The sequence below is a fragment of the Cervus canadensis genome, chromosome 11, assembly GCF_019320065.1.
Source record: "Cervus canadensis isolate Bull #8, Minnesota chromosome 11, ASM1932006v1, whole genome shotgun sequence".
NCBI classification, from domain to species: domain Eukaryota; kingdom Metazoa; phylum Chordata; class Mammalia; order Artiodactyla; family Cervidae; genus Cervus; species Cervus canadensis.
The window spans coordinates 70,524,282-70,536,728 of NC_057396.1; the positions used below are offsets into that span (position 1 = coordinate 70,524,282).

At 43.2% G+C, this 12,447-nt stretch overlaps 1 protein-coding gene across 7 annotated transcripts in view; it reads right to left on the minus strand.

Annotated features, from left to right (window-relative positions):
- The window catches only part of AMBRA1 (autophagy and beclin 1 regulator 1), a 166,224-nt gene that overhangs the window by 75,488 nt on the left and 78,289 nt on the right, over nucleotides 1-12,447 (minus strand). The gene's annotated exons all lie outside the window — the stretch shown is intronic.

Below are 12,447 nucleotides of genomic sequence, written 5' to 3' on the forward strand. Positions count from 1 at the left end.
CATCTAGTTTTCCATTCGGATGTCATTTCCAAATGCATGTCTCTCTGAATAAACCAAATAATGATTTGAACCATTTAAATAATGAAAAATCAAGATATTTCTCTGGAATTCAAAATCTATACATCAATAACCCTTGGTATGCTGAAACTTTCCTTCCACGTACATGTAAGGACACTTTAAAAAGCAGTTTGTTGACAGTGAGTTACTAGGCTACCTCAGATCTCAAAAACTGACTTCATTGTGGTATTTCCCTGTAATGATCCTTCATGATTCAAGCCTCTCCTCTGAAACCATGCGCTTATAGAGACAGTCCCCTCTCTTGACTCTGGGGTTAGCCAAGTGGCTTTTGTTAGCTGATGGGACAATAACAGAAGTAAAAAAGCAGAGACTCGCTGAGTGCTCATTGCGTTGGGGCCTGACGGCTCATTCCTCTCTGGAAGCCTGAGAGACTTTATGAGGAAAAACTGGTGAAGAGAGAAGAGACAAACCACCGCAGCTGAGGCCAATTCCGTGTAAAGCCATCTGCACCGGTTTGCGGTGGCTACAGTCACAAAAAACCACAAACTTAGTGGCTGAACATAAATGTACTATTTTTCATTGCTGCAGGTCAGAAGTCCAACGAGTGTCTTGGGCTAAAATCAAGGTGGTGGCAGGATTACACTATTTTTCTGGAGGCTCTTGGGAAGGGTTTGTTTCCTTGCTCATTTGTTTTGGCAGAGTTCAGTTCCTTGCAGTTTTAGGACTGAGGTTCTGGTTTTCTTGCTGACTGGTGGCTAAGCAAACAACTCCCATCTTCTACCACTGCATCTCGCTGACTGACCTGTCTGCCTTTCTCCTCTGCTTTCAAGGGCTCATGTGATTAGACTGGGTCCACACAGATAATTCAGTGTCATCTCCCGATCCCAAAGTCTCAATCACATGTGCGAAGTTCCTTCTGCCAGGTAAAGTAACACACTCACGGGCTCCCAAGAACGAGTGATGTGGTGATCTTCGGCAGGCCACCGTCCTGTTACATCAACCACGACCACCCATACCTAGCCAAGCCATCACCAGACACAGAGCCGCCAAGCTCGCTCAGATCAGAGAAACGCACGCTGGACCCACGGAATTGTGAGGAACAACCAACACTTTTTTAAAGCCAGTGTATTTTGGGGTGGTTTGTGTGGCCAAGGCTACACCCCTCCCGAGGGGTCTGTGCACCCCTCAACCTGATAACAGACACTCTTTCCGTTTCTCTGCTCTAGTTCAACAAGCATGCCCAAGAGGTCACAGGCAGTTTTCTGTCCTCTGAATCATAAAACAAAACCATTAAATTAGGGTATGTCTTCTTTCAATCCAGATCTAGGGATGACTGCTGAGATTTCACAAAAGACAGCCTTATAATCTCAACAGAACTGGAGAGGGGCTTCCTGATCCACAACCAGAAGCTACACACACCAAATATATATAAATAGATATATACACATTCACACTTGAAATGTGGGGGGAAGATTTGAAGGAAGGACCAATTTCTGATAGAGCAAAAGCTGCTGGGGATGACAGGGGAATTTCACTGCTACCTAACTGCCTCTTCTTCACGTACAAAGACCCATGAGGGCTTGGGGGCACACCTTCTAAGCAGGGGTCTCTAACTCTTCATTAGTCAAATACATTTCTTCAAATGGGCTCATCCTCAAATCTGCTGATACTTAAAGGTCTGGAAAGCAGTGGGAGGAAAACACTAAGAGCAAGTTAATGTCCTCTTGGCTCTTTTGGCTGACTTCCCTGTGCCTGGGCCTTGCCTATTAATTGAATGCTATTCGGATTCCATCTCAAAAACGAATGAGGATGGAGACCAGAGGCCTGCCTTCCCCAGACTGATAAGAGCAGCACAGTGCAATTATACTGGAGCAGCTTTGTTTGGGAATGTAATCACCTCCCCAGCCTTCTTCCCGATGGGACGGCAACAGTGTAATTACCGCTTCAGGAGTCATTGTTTGGGAATGTATTTCTTCTACAGGGCTCTTTCGAAGGGAGAGGAGCTGCAACAAGAATATAAGAGAATTTGTAGCCCGCTCCCCAGTAGCGGTTTCGTAGGCTGAACAAATTATTTTTTGTTTTCTTACAGTAAAGCCAGAGTTTAACTTTTCAGCCTGCTTTTCTGCCAACAAGGAATCACCCTATACCCCATGATGGTTCTGTTTGAGAAGTCCCAACCTAAAGCTAGACAGCCTGAGTTCTGATTCCTACTCTGTCAAGTAAGAGCTGTGGTCGTGCGCAAATTACTTCATCTGCTTATGCCTCAGTTTCCTTATTTGTAAACAGGAGTAATAACAAGGCATCACTAGAATACTGTGAAGACTAAGTGAAATAATATGTGAGCAGTGCTTAGAGCTCTACCTGGCATAAGGAAGTGCTCTAGGGTCTGTTTTCAGCACATCTGAAGCAATGCATTCCACCACAGTCACCGCATTTTGCAAATATGATCTAACATCGTGCTCAGTCGTGTCCGACTCTTTGTAACCCCATGGACTGCAGCCCACCAGGCTCCTCTGTCCACGGGATTTTTCAGGCAAAAACACTACAGTGGGTTGCCATTTCCTCCTCCAGGGGGATCTTCCCGACTCAGGGAGTGAACCCATGTCTCCTGCGTCTCCTGCATTGGCAGGCAGATTCTTTACCACTCTGCCACCTTAGCTCAAGGTACTAAGCTTAACTTACTGCATTATTTGTGTCCACAACCCTTTTACCAGTTCAGCATGAAGAGAAATGTTTTGGAAAATTTTAAATGCTGCTATAGAACTGTCATAGTCTCTAAGCTATTCACTCTATTGAGTAAGAGTTACTAGATATTTCCATGTCACTCCTTTTCATTTGTTTACTAGTCCAGGGAAATTAAAATAAAGACACTGTTGTGAGCTTCCTATTGGAAGAATAAGCAAGTACTACCAAAGCTGCCGCTGGCAATATAGCAGATTCTGAAGAAAACTCACCTTCTTAGACAGATTTATTCATGAAAATGAATGCTGTTATTTTCCTCACATGCCTCCAGCACATCCGACCTCCTTGACCTGCCACTGGGAACCTAGACCTTTGACCTCCTATCTGGTTTTCCCCCTGTTCCTTTGCAGCCTGGACCAGTTAAACTCTCTGCCTAGGAAGAGCATTCTGGGGCTTGTGCTTCACCAGCCATGAGCCATCAGACTATGAATCATGAGTGTGCTTGCCAAGCAATTCCAAAGAATACGACCCCACGGCTCAAGGCAGCAGCAGTGAAGCTGGGCCCTCTGCACGGCACACACCTGCCCTGAGCCAGGCTTCAGGCAAACACAGGGGTTCGTGACGGTCGCCCTGTAGCATGAGACACTGCTTTTACAGGCTGGAGTGTGTCACTATAGGACAGCTTTCTGCCCTGAGATGACACTAAACACCCGACCAAAACAAACACCCCCCGAAGACTCTCAACGCTTCAAAAGGCCCCTGGTCACCCACGTGCAGGTGCCTATTTCCACCTCACCACTTACACCAAGATATCTATCTCCGCTTGCTCTGGGCTTCCAGCTGAGTGCCACAAGGGCCCTGGGGGAAGAGCCAGCCTTGTGGATCAGCAGGTGTTAAAGAAAGGAAATTAACACCCACAGGTTGGCTCTACTTTGGTAGAGAGGGTGAGAGGTGCTGTCTGCCAGCTCCCATGGCATTTCCAGCCAGTTTGGAATAAATGAGACTGCCTGAGGACATGAACTGAGAAAGGGAAAGAAAAGCTAATATGAGATCAGAGTTTTAAAAAGAAGGAGGTGGCAGGTTAGCATTCCTACCAAGGACTCAGGTAAAAAAGAATGGAGTAGATGGGATAGCAATGAAGACTATTTCAAGTCTTTCCAGAGTGTGTATAAGATCTCTAATCTCAAACAAAGAGAAGACTGGCTACTGCCTCCACTGGTAAAAAGGGGGGGCTTTGACCTCATATTTCGCTTATTCTTTCCTCACATCTCCTCCATAGCTTTCTGTATTGTATCATGTGTTCTGAGGGGTTACAAAACATATCAAAGCATGTACTAATCATAACCTAAGAAGACAGAAATAGAAGGGTTCTGGCATTACAGTGGGTCCTTGGGAGATGAGAGGGCATCTTCAGTTGCATCTGCAAAATGAGAAGCATTTCTAAGACGTGCAGAAGCCATAGGACTCAAATGCTGAGACCTCTAGGTCTAGGGAAGCCCCAGGTACAGAGAACTTACAGGACAAGTTACACAGCAGGGTCTCAGCCCAGATATCTTCATGCCCACCTTTCTGTTTCAGGAGGAAGAAGGGGAACTGACAGGAGATTGTTTAAGAAGTTGGAAGAAAGGCTATAGGTCAATTCTGCCTAGGAAGAAAACTCCTAGCAGAGTCGACAAGAACATGTGGTCCCATCAAAAAAGCTTAAGAGACTCCTATTTTCCGCTATAGAGACGCTGGCAGGTTGTGCACTCTCATGGCCAGTTTTTTGTGTATACTTCTACCTTAGCATTTAGCACAAGACATACTGTCCTCTAGCCGTTTCTGAGCATGATGGGCTTACATAGTAGGTGGAAAGTGTATGGAAAGCAGAGATCATGTCTTCTTCATCTGGATACTATCATATACCTAACACTGTGCCACCAAAAAAACCAGAAGCTCAATACATGTTTATCAAGTAAAAATTGCTTATATACCAGCTGAGCACTCTGCAGGCAATGACAAATTCATTCATTTCCCACCCCCACCCCCCGCCCTCCACCCCATTACTCATAGCTCCAGATAAAGAAGACTTATAAACCAGGGGCTCATCAGGACCAACGCATCTTAGATTCTGGGCACGCACACTCCTTAATGTGTTAGCAAGTCGTCTCTTCCCATTTCTTCCTCTCTGTCTCTGTCCCTTGTTTTAATTAGTTAATCTAGAGCAGTAGTTCTCAATTTTTCAAGTGCACCAGGATCACCTAGAAGACCATTTAAAACACAAATTCCTAAGCCCACAACCAGAATTTCTGCTTCAGTGTATCTGAGGTAGGGATCAAGAATCTGCATTTGGAACAAGATCCCAAATGACGCTGATGCTATTGGTCCACTTTGAGAATCCTATGTTGCCATGGTTACATAGGAGCAAGTACTTGGTCTGGAGAGTAGATGCTTATTTCATGAGAGCAAGTTCTGATTAGAGACAGAAAAGGGTTACTCAAATGCAAACTCTGTGACTCCTCTAATCTAACCCTCTTGGTTGACATGACTACAGGCAACAATGGAAACATTAGGTTGTCAAACTATCAACATAGGGAACTTCAGGTTACCATCTGTTGGTGTCTTAGAGCACAAGTTCCCAGTTTTTTCAACTCACTGACCATAGCAAAGGGGAGAAAGCACTGCCTGGGACCCAGGAAGTGCACTGTTGAGGAAGACAGAAGAACAGTGAGATCAGCAAGGTTATAATCAGTGAGGAGACTAGCACAGCTCTAACTCAATGCTGGCCCCAAAGTCTTACAGTCAAAATCCTAATGACAAAAGCTGAAGTCTACTGAACACTTACTGTGTGCCAAAAAAAAACCCAAACATGCTAAGTGCTTATATTAGCTTATTTAATCCTCAAAACAATTCTCTGAGCGAAATACTATTCTTCTGCCCATTTTACAGATGAAGAAACTGAGTCCCAAGAAAAGATTAAATGAACCAAGATTACACTGCGAGAAAGCAGCAGCATGAGTATCTGAACCTAGACAGTCTCGCTCCGGAGCCCAAACTCTTGAATGTTTTGCTCTACTGCCTCTCAGGCCAACCCTACAAGGCAAGTAGCAGCTGTCACTCCCGAGCTCCCCTCAGGCTCACAGACCCATGCAAAAGAGAAATGGGGACACACTCCCAGTTACCTCAAACTCCATCAAAACTCATAAATTCCTGGTTCAAGCCCAGGCAGGTTTGAGTTACACACACACACACACGCACACACGCGCACACACACACACACACACAGAGTCTATCAGGATTGGCAGTTAAAAGTCTCAGGGGAATTATTAAATTTTTAATACAGCCCCCCCCGCCCCCCCCAAAAAACCCACACAAACAATAACAATATAGAAAACCAGGCTACTCCCTGGCCAGACAGTAAACTCTGTAAGGGCAGAACCATTAAAATCTTTTAAAAGACTCAAAGTGCTCTGGAAAATGCTAAGCTTTTAGAAAGTGGTATGTACATCTCAAAGTGACAGTGTACGGACAGAGCACAGGTGTAAAGCGTCAGCGGGGGGCGATCAAGAGGAAATTTCCCAGGGCAGAGAGAGATGGAGGCACAGAAAAACTCAGTCACACATTATAAAAGGAAGAGAAAAGTTCATTGACAAGCGCTGATATTTTCCTCTAGAAAAGCCTGAAGAAGCAACAGACAGTTCAGCTTAGAAACCAGAACCTATGTTCTTGACGAGCACACATCTCACTAGTGGATAAAGGAGATGCAATAAAAGGCTGGGGTAGAGACAGCATGGATGCTCAGTGACTGATGGAAGCCAAATAAGTATAAGGCCCTTGGTGCTGAAAGGCATCTGTGAAAGCTGGGTTCTCTGGGAGGAGTGCTGCTTTTATTTCTCCGTTTCCCAGGCAACCAAGCCAGCCCCTTATCGCCTTTACTTTCATCACTGGAGCAGAATGAAAGGTAATTGGGTTAATTATTAAAGCAGTCCTAGCTAGTACCACCACCACTAATTGTCCATTTATCTGGGATTTACAAACAGCTATCTTAATTGATGTTGAGCTGGAATGTGCCACTCACTTAATCAGCCTGGCTACTGGAAAGGTCAAGAACATGGAGAATGGACCAGCCAAGCAGATAAAGGGTCTAATACCAGAATGATCCTTCATTTCTGTTCATACTCATGTAAGTGTACCATGATAGCCTTCAACTATATTCACTACTTTTAATCTTCCCCAGATTTGCCAATTCAAGTGAAGATATGGTATATAGTAATTAAGCTGTTGTACTAGGCAACTATGATATCAAGTTGAGAAATTAAACTATTTTTTAAATGTCGGCACAGCCAACCACCCAGATATCCACTTAGTTGGCCAAACTAGACAAGACAGGGCTCCTAAAAGTAATATCCTAACATACCAGGAAAGTGGGAAATATCTAGGAAAGTGGACCTGTGTTTTCAAACCAGTGTTTTCTAAAAAAGATGAGAGAGGCAGAAAATAACCAAAAATAAAGTTAACAAGAAAAGAAAAGTAAATTCTTGTAAAAGATGTATCTCAGTTGTACCCACAACACACAATAAACAGAAGGATGCCTGGAACATGAGATAACATAAAATAATAGTTAAAATGATAACAATAGTTATAACTATTGCAATAGTTATAACACTGTACCATTGGTTTTACAACATATATAGACATAATATATATAAGCAATAATAGCATAAAGGAGGGGCATAAGAATGTAGCTATAATGGAACAAGGTTTCTATATTTTACCAGAATTAAGTTTGTGTAAGTCTGAAGTAGATCCTGATATAGTTTAAAATCAAGAAAGGAATTAAAATAGCACGTTAGAAGCTATCCACTCAATACAAAAGAAGTCAGTAAAGGAGAAACAGAGTAATAAAAAAAAGTCATCAGAAAGACAGAAAACAAGCAGCAAAATGGCAGGCAAAATCTAACTACACCAATAACATTAAACGTGAATGGACTAAACAACCTAATCAAAAGGCAAAGACTGTCAGGCTAGATAAAAAATAAGATCCAACTGCATGGTTTCTATAGGAGACATACTTTAGATTCTCAGATATAAATAGGTTTAAAGTAAAAGGATGGGAAAAGATATATTATGTAATCAACAATCCATAAAAGAGCTGGAGTAGCTATACTGATACAAGGAAAACTAGACTAAAGACAATATCACTAGAGAATATAACCTTTAAAAATTGTGAATCACTATCTTGTATACTTGAAACTTAGTTAATGTTGTATATATCATCTATACCAGAAAAAAAAAAAAAAAAGACAACATGTTCCTACATGAACAGAGGAACATTTTTTTTTTATAGTCCTAAAATTTATATACACTATATCTGTCCATATAGTATGTGGTGGATTGAATCTTTAGATTAAAGTCTTAAAATAGTCTGCCGGACTCCTCTGTCCATAGGATTCTACAGGCAACAGTACCAGAGTGGGTTGCCATTTCCTTCTCCAGCAGAGGGACATTTTATAATGAAAAAGTTGCTTCATGAGGAAGGCGAAACAATTACAAACATATATGTACCTAATAACAAGGTCCCAGAATATTTGAGGCAACAACTGACAAAATTGAAGGGCGAAGTATACAATTCAGGAATAATGAGTAAAAATTTCAATATTCTGCTCTTAATGACGGGTAGAACAACTGGACAGAAAATCAGCAAGGGCACACAAAACTTGAAGAACACTGTCAGCCAAGCAGACCTCCCTGTCATCTATAGAACCTCCCACAAAGCGACAGAAGAACACACAGTTTTCCCATGCACACAGGTAACATTCTCCAGAATAGACCATATGCTAATCCATAAAACAAGTTTCAATAAATTTAAAGTAACTGAAATAATACAAAGCACGTTCTTAGATCACAGTGAAATTAAATAAGAAAGCAACAACAAAAAGAAATTTGTGAAAATTGAAGAACACACTTCTAATCTAATGGCTCAAAGAAGAAATCCTAAGAGAAATTAGGATGACTGGGCACAAGGCCATCTCTAGCCCATGACACTCAACCAGGCCCCAGTGACCTGTGGCTAGGAAAAAAAAAAAAAATCCCTGACACTTCCCATTGATTTTAATCAAAATACTAAATTAAATACATCAGGCTGACATCTGCTGGGAGCAGATGCTCATTAGGATGAAAGTCAAAAAGATTAGGCAGAACAGATAACTAATACCCTGCATTACCCAGGTCCCCATCCCTCAGAAGTTTTCCTTCCAGTAATTACCAGGAAGATGTCAAATGCAGGGCCTCAAGCATGCAGAAAAATATTACAGGCTGAAGAACCTTTTGGCAGATACTCCCTACTTGAACAGGACAGAGTTATTATGAGTAAAGCAGACAGACTTGGGCATGTGACATTTACTTCTCTGAGCCTCAGCTTTCTCCCCTGCAGAATGGAAAACACACCATCTACTTCAGAGGGTTGTCAGAACCATTTAAGGAGATAATGTATAGGAAACCACTTTGGGCTGTACCTGGCCCATAGTGGGCAGTCATTAACTTCATTTCCTTCTCTGTTATGGACTGCTGTTACTACGCAGATATAGAGTTGTCTTCTAAAAGATCAGCAGAGGGAGTTCCCCAGACTTTTGCAGGTTTCCCCAAAAATATACCCGTCAAAGCTGCAGTTGCAGTTTTAAATGTAGTTATATCTCTTTAAGTACAGGTTTAGGATTTGTGTTGCTGAAGAAGGGGCTTGGTGTGGGTTGACGGGTGACTGGCAGCCACCAGGAACCTACAGAATTGTGGGGAAGGCAACAAGATAAGGCGGAAGAGATGAAGATTAACAGACTAGCAAAACACTTCTCTGTAGCAGCTTCTGTTTTATATTACTGCTTTCAGGCTCTTGTGGGAGGAAGTGGGCAGAATGGATCTTAATTTTCTGCAAATCCATTTTTGCTGATGATTCTGAATGGTTTTGGCTAGGGTCCATTGAAAACTCATTTGCCACTGATCATGTCTCCGAAAACTGCAGGTGTTTGGAATATGCTCTGTCCCTGCAGATCTGCTACATTTCCATGCTTCACCCCTACAAACAGCCACTCGCCATACAAAGGGTTTTGCCTTATGTTTGGAGCTAAGAACCAAAAAGCATGATTAAGGCATGGCCAACCACATAGACTCTGAGCTACAGAAATGTAGGGATCTTATTCACTGATCTTATTCTGTCTTGTTCACTCTGGTAGCCCACAACACTGCCTGGCACACAGGTACGGAACAAACCCCTCTGAATGTAACTGTTCTGAGACCATCACAACCTCATTCCAATCATATCTGGGAAAAGCGCCTTTCCAGGAAAACTCAAGAGTGCTTCCTGCTAGAACGCTGATTTGTCTTCACTTTGAAAGCCATTGTTACAGCAGCTCTATTGTATGATCACAGGTGAGTTTAATAGAAAGCGAAGCACCTGTGTCCAGGAGGGTGAGGGCCCCAGGGAGGGTTGTTACACAACAAGGCTTCCTGGGCAAGCAGCACCAGGCCATAGAAAGCCGTGTCCAGAACCCACCTAAAACGGAGGCGTCAAAACAAACAGGAAAACCCCCTGAAGATCAGCCAAGTTCCCTGGGACCTCTTTCCCTCTTCGAGATTAAGGACCTGCAAGAAGAATGCTATTTTGATGCTTCGCACTTAAAAATAGCTGTGGGGAGACAGGCAGACTAGGAAACTCAAGGCCCACTGCCTGGTTCAGTTCTGGCTCCTTTACTTCTAGCTCCATCACCCTGGGCAAGTTAGCCTCCTGGGCTTCAGCTTCTACCACTGTTAATTAGATAACAGCACCCACCTCACAGGATTACTGTGAGAAAGAGATGAAATAAGACAAGGAAGAGCACTTAAAACGCTCTCCAGCACACAGCAAATAATCAATGTTAAGCTTTTCTTGTTGCTATTATTATTATTATTGGAGCTTTTCTCAAGAGAAGGAAAAGAGAAGCACAACTGTCACAGAATCTGGAGGGACATCCAAATATCTACAAATCATGAGGGCGTTTAAGAAAGGCCCGATGGAAAGAGAAACACAAATGTATATTAACACACATATATATAGGGAATCTAGAAAGATGGTATGGATGAACCTATTTGCATGCAAGCAGTGGAAACGCAGACATAGTGAACGGACCAGTGGACACGGCAAGGGAAGGAGAGGATGGGACGAACTGGGAGAGCAGCGCTGAAACAGAAACATTACCACACGTAAAACAGAGAGCCAGTGGGAATTTGCTGCATGACGCAGACAGCTCAAATCCGGTTCTTTTGTGACAATGTAGAGGGAGGGGTAGGATGTGGTGGGAGGTGCAAGGGAGGTTCAAGGGGGAGGGGACATATGTATACTTATGGCTGATTCCTGCTGATGTATGGCAGAAACCAACATAATATGGTAAAGCAATTATCTTCCAATTAAAAAAAAAAAAAAACCGGTAGGATAGATGCAGACTATTATACACAGGGTGGATAAACAACAAGGTCCTATTGTATAGAACGGGGAACTATATTCAATATGCTGGGATAAACCACAATAAAAATACACACATGATATACACCTATGTGTATAACTGAGTCATGCAGCTGTGCTGTAGAAATTAACACAATGCTGTAAAATCAACAATAACGAAATTAAAAAGACTAGTGGACGCTTTCTAACTGCTATCTTGAGAAAATGAAAGAAATGAGCTTAAATGTGAATGGAAACCATCCACTAATCTAACTCAAGAGTGAACTTCTCCGAGAGTCTCTATTTCTTTATCCTTAGGGTACTTTGCAGCTTCTGTTAGAGAAGTTTTCTCAATAGATTTCATACTTGTCAACAACTGCCTGCTGGAATATAACCCCTATATTCAAAACTACCCGTAAGTGAAAGGGAGCCATTTGGGGTCAGACCTCTGGACATAAAGAAGAGGAGAAGAAATGGAGGTCAAGAGTTATTAGAGACAAAAAAAAAACATAGAGCTGTTCCAAAAGAAAAACAACAAACCAAAAACGAAATGCCAAGGAAACAGACTTCCCAGCAGTAGGGGAGCAAGAGTGGCTGGTGGAGGCAGAAGTCTGAACAAGGAGGGTGGAGGGGAGCTCTGTGGTACTGTCTGGCAGCAAGTGGCCATCTGCTAGTGAGGACCTTCCACGTGCCATCAGCCACACCACACAGAAATGCCCAGCAAGAAGAGGCACAGAGCCGCAGGGTCTGCTCACCAGTGAGGGCCACAACCCTCCTGGGTGGAGGCGGTCAGGACACCATGGGGCAGTCTGCTCGCCCACCAAGCCTGGGCCTGTGAAGCCCTGGTGCTCTCTCGGCCTTGGCGCCAGCTCAAGAATACCACTACCTAAAGGACTCCAGGTCCCACGGCCCACCCACCAGCTATCACCACAGCTCGGTCAGAATCACCTTCCTGCAGCTCCATGGCGCCACCGCCTCACACAGATCCCTCTCTACCTGGAACCACCACATGGCCCAGATTTTCCAAAACATATTGTCATTTGAATTTTTTAAATGAAGATGCTTATTAAAGATACACCAAGATGTGGCTTGATTTTTATAGGTTTTAATGCCTTCACGTACATAAATTTACAAGTTGGCAGTGGAAGGTGAGCGGGGGGAGAAGGAGAGGAAAGAGAAAAACCTTTTGTCAGGAAAAAAAAAAAATGCATCTGCTTTGTCTCCTTCTCCAGAGACTGCCCAGAAGCAGCAGTACCCCCTGTGTCTCAGCCCAGTCATGTCGTACATCTCAGGCCCCA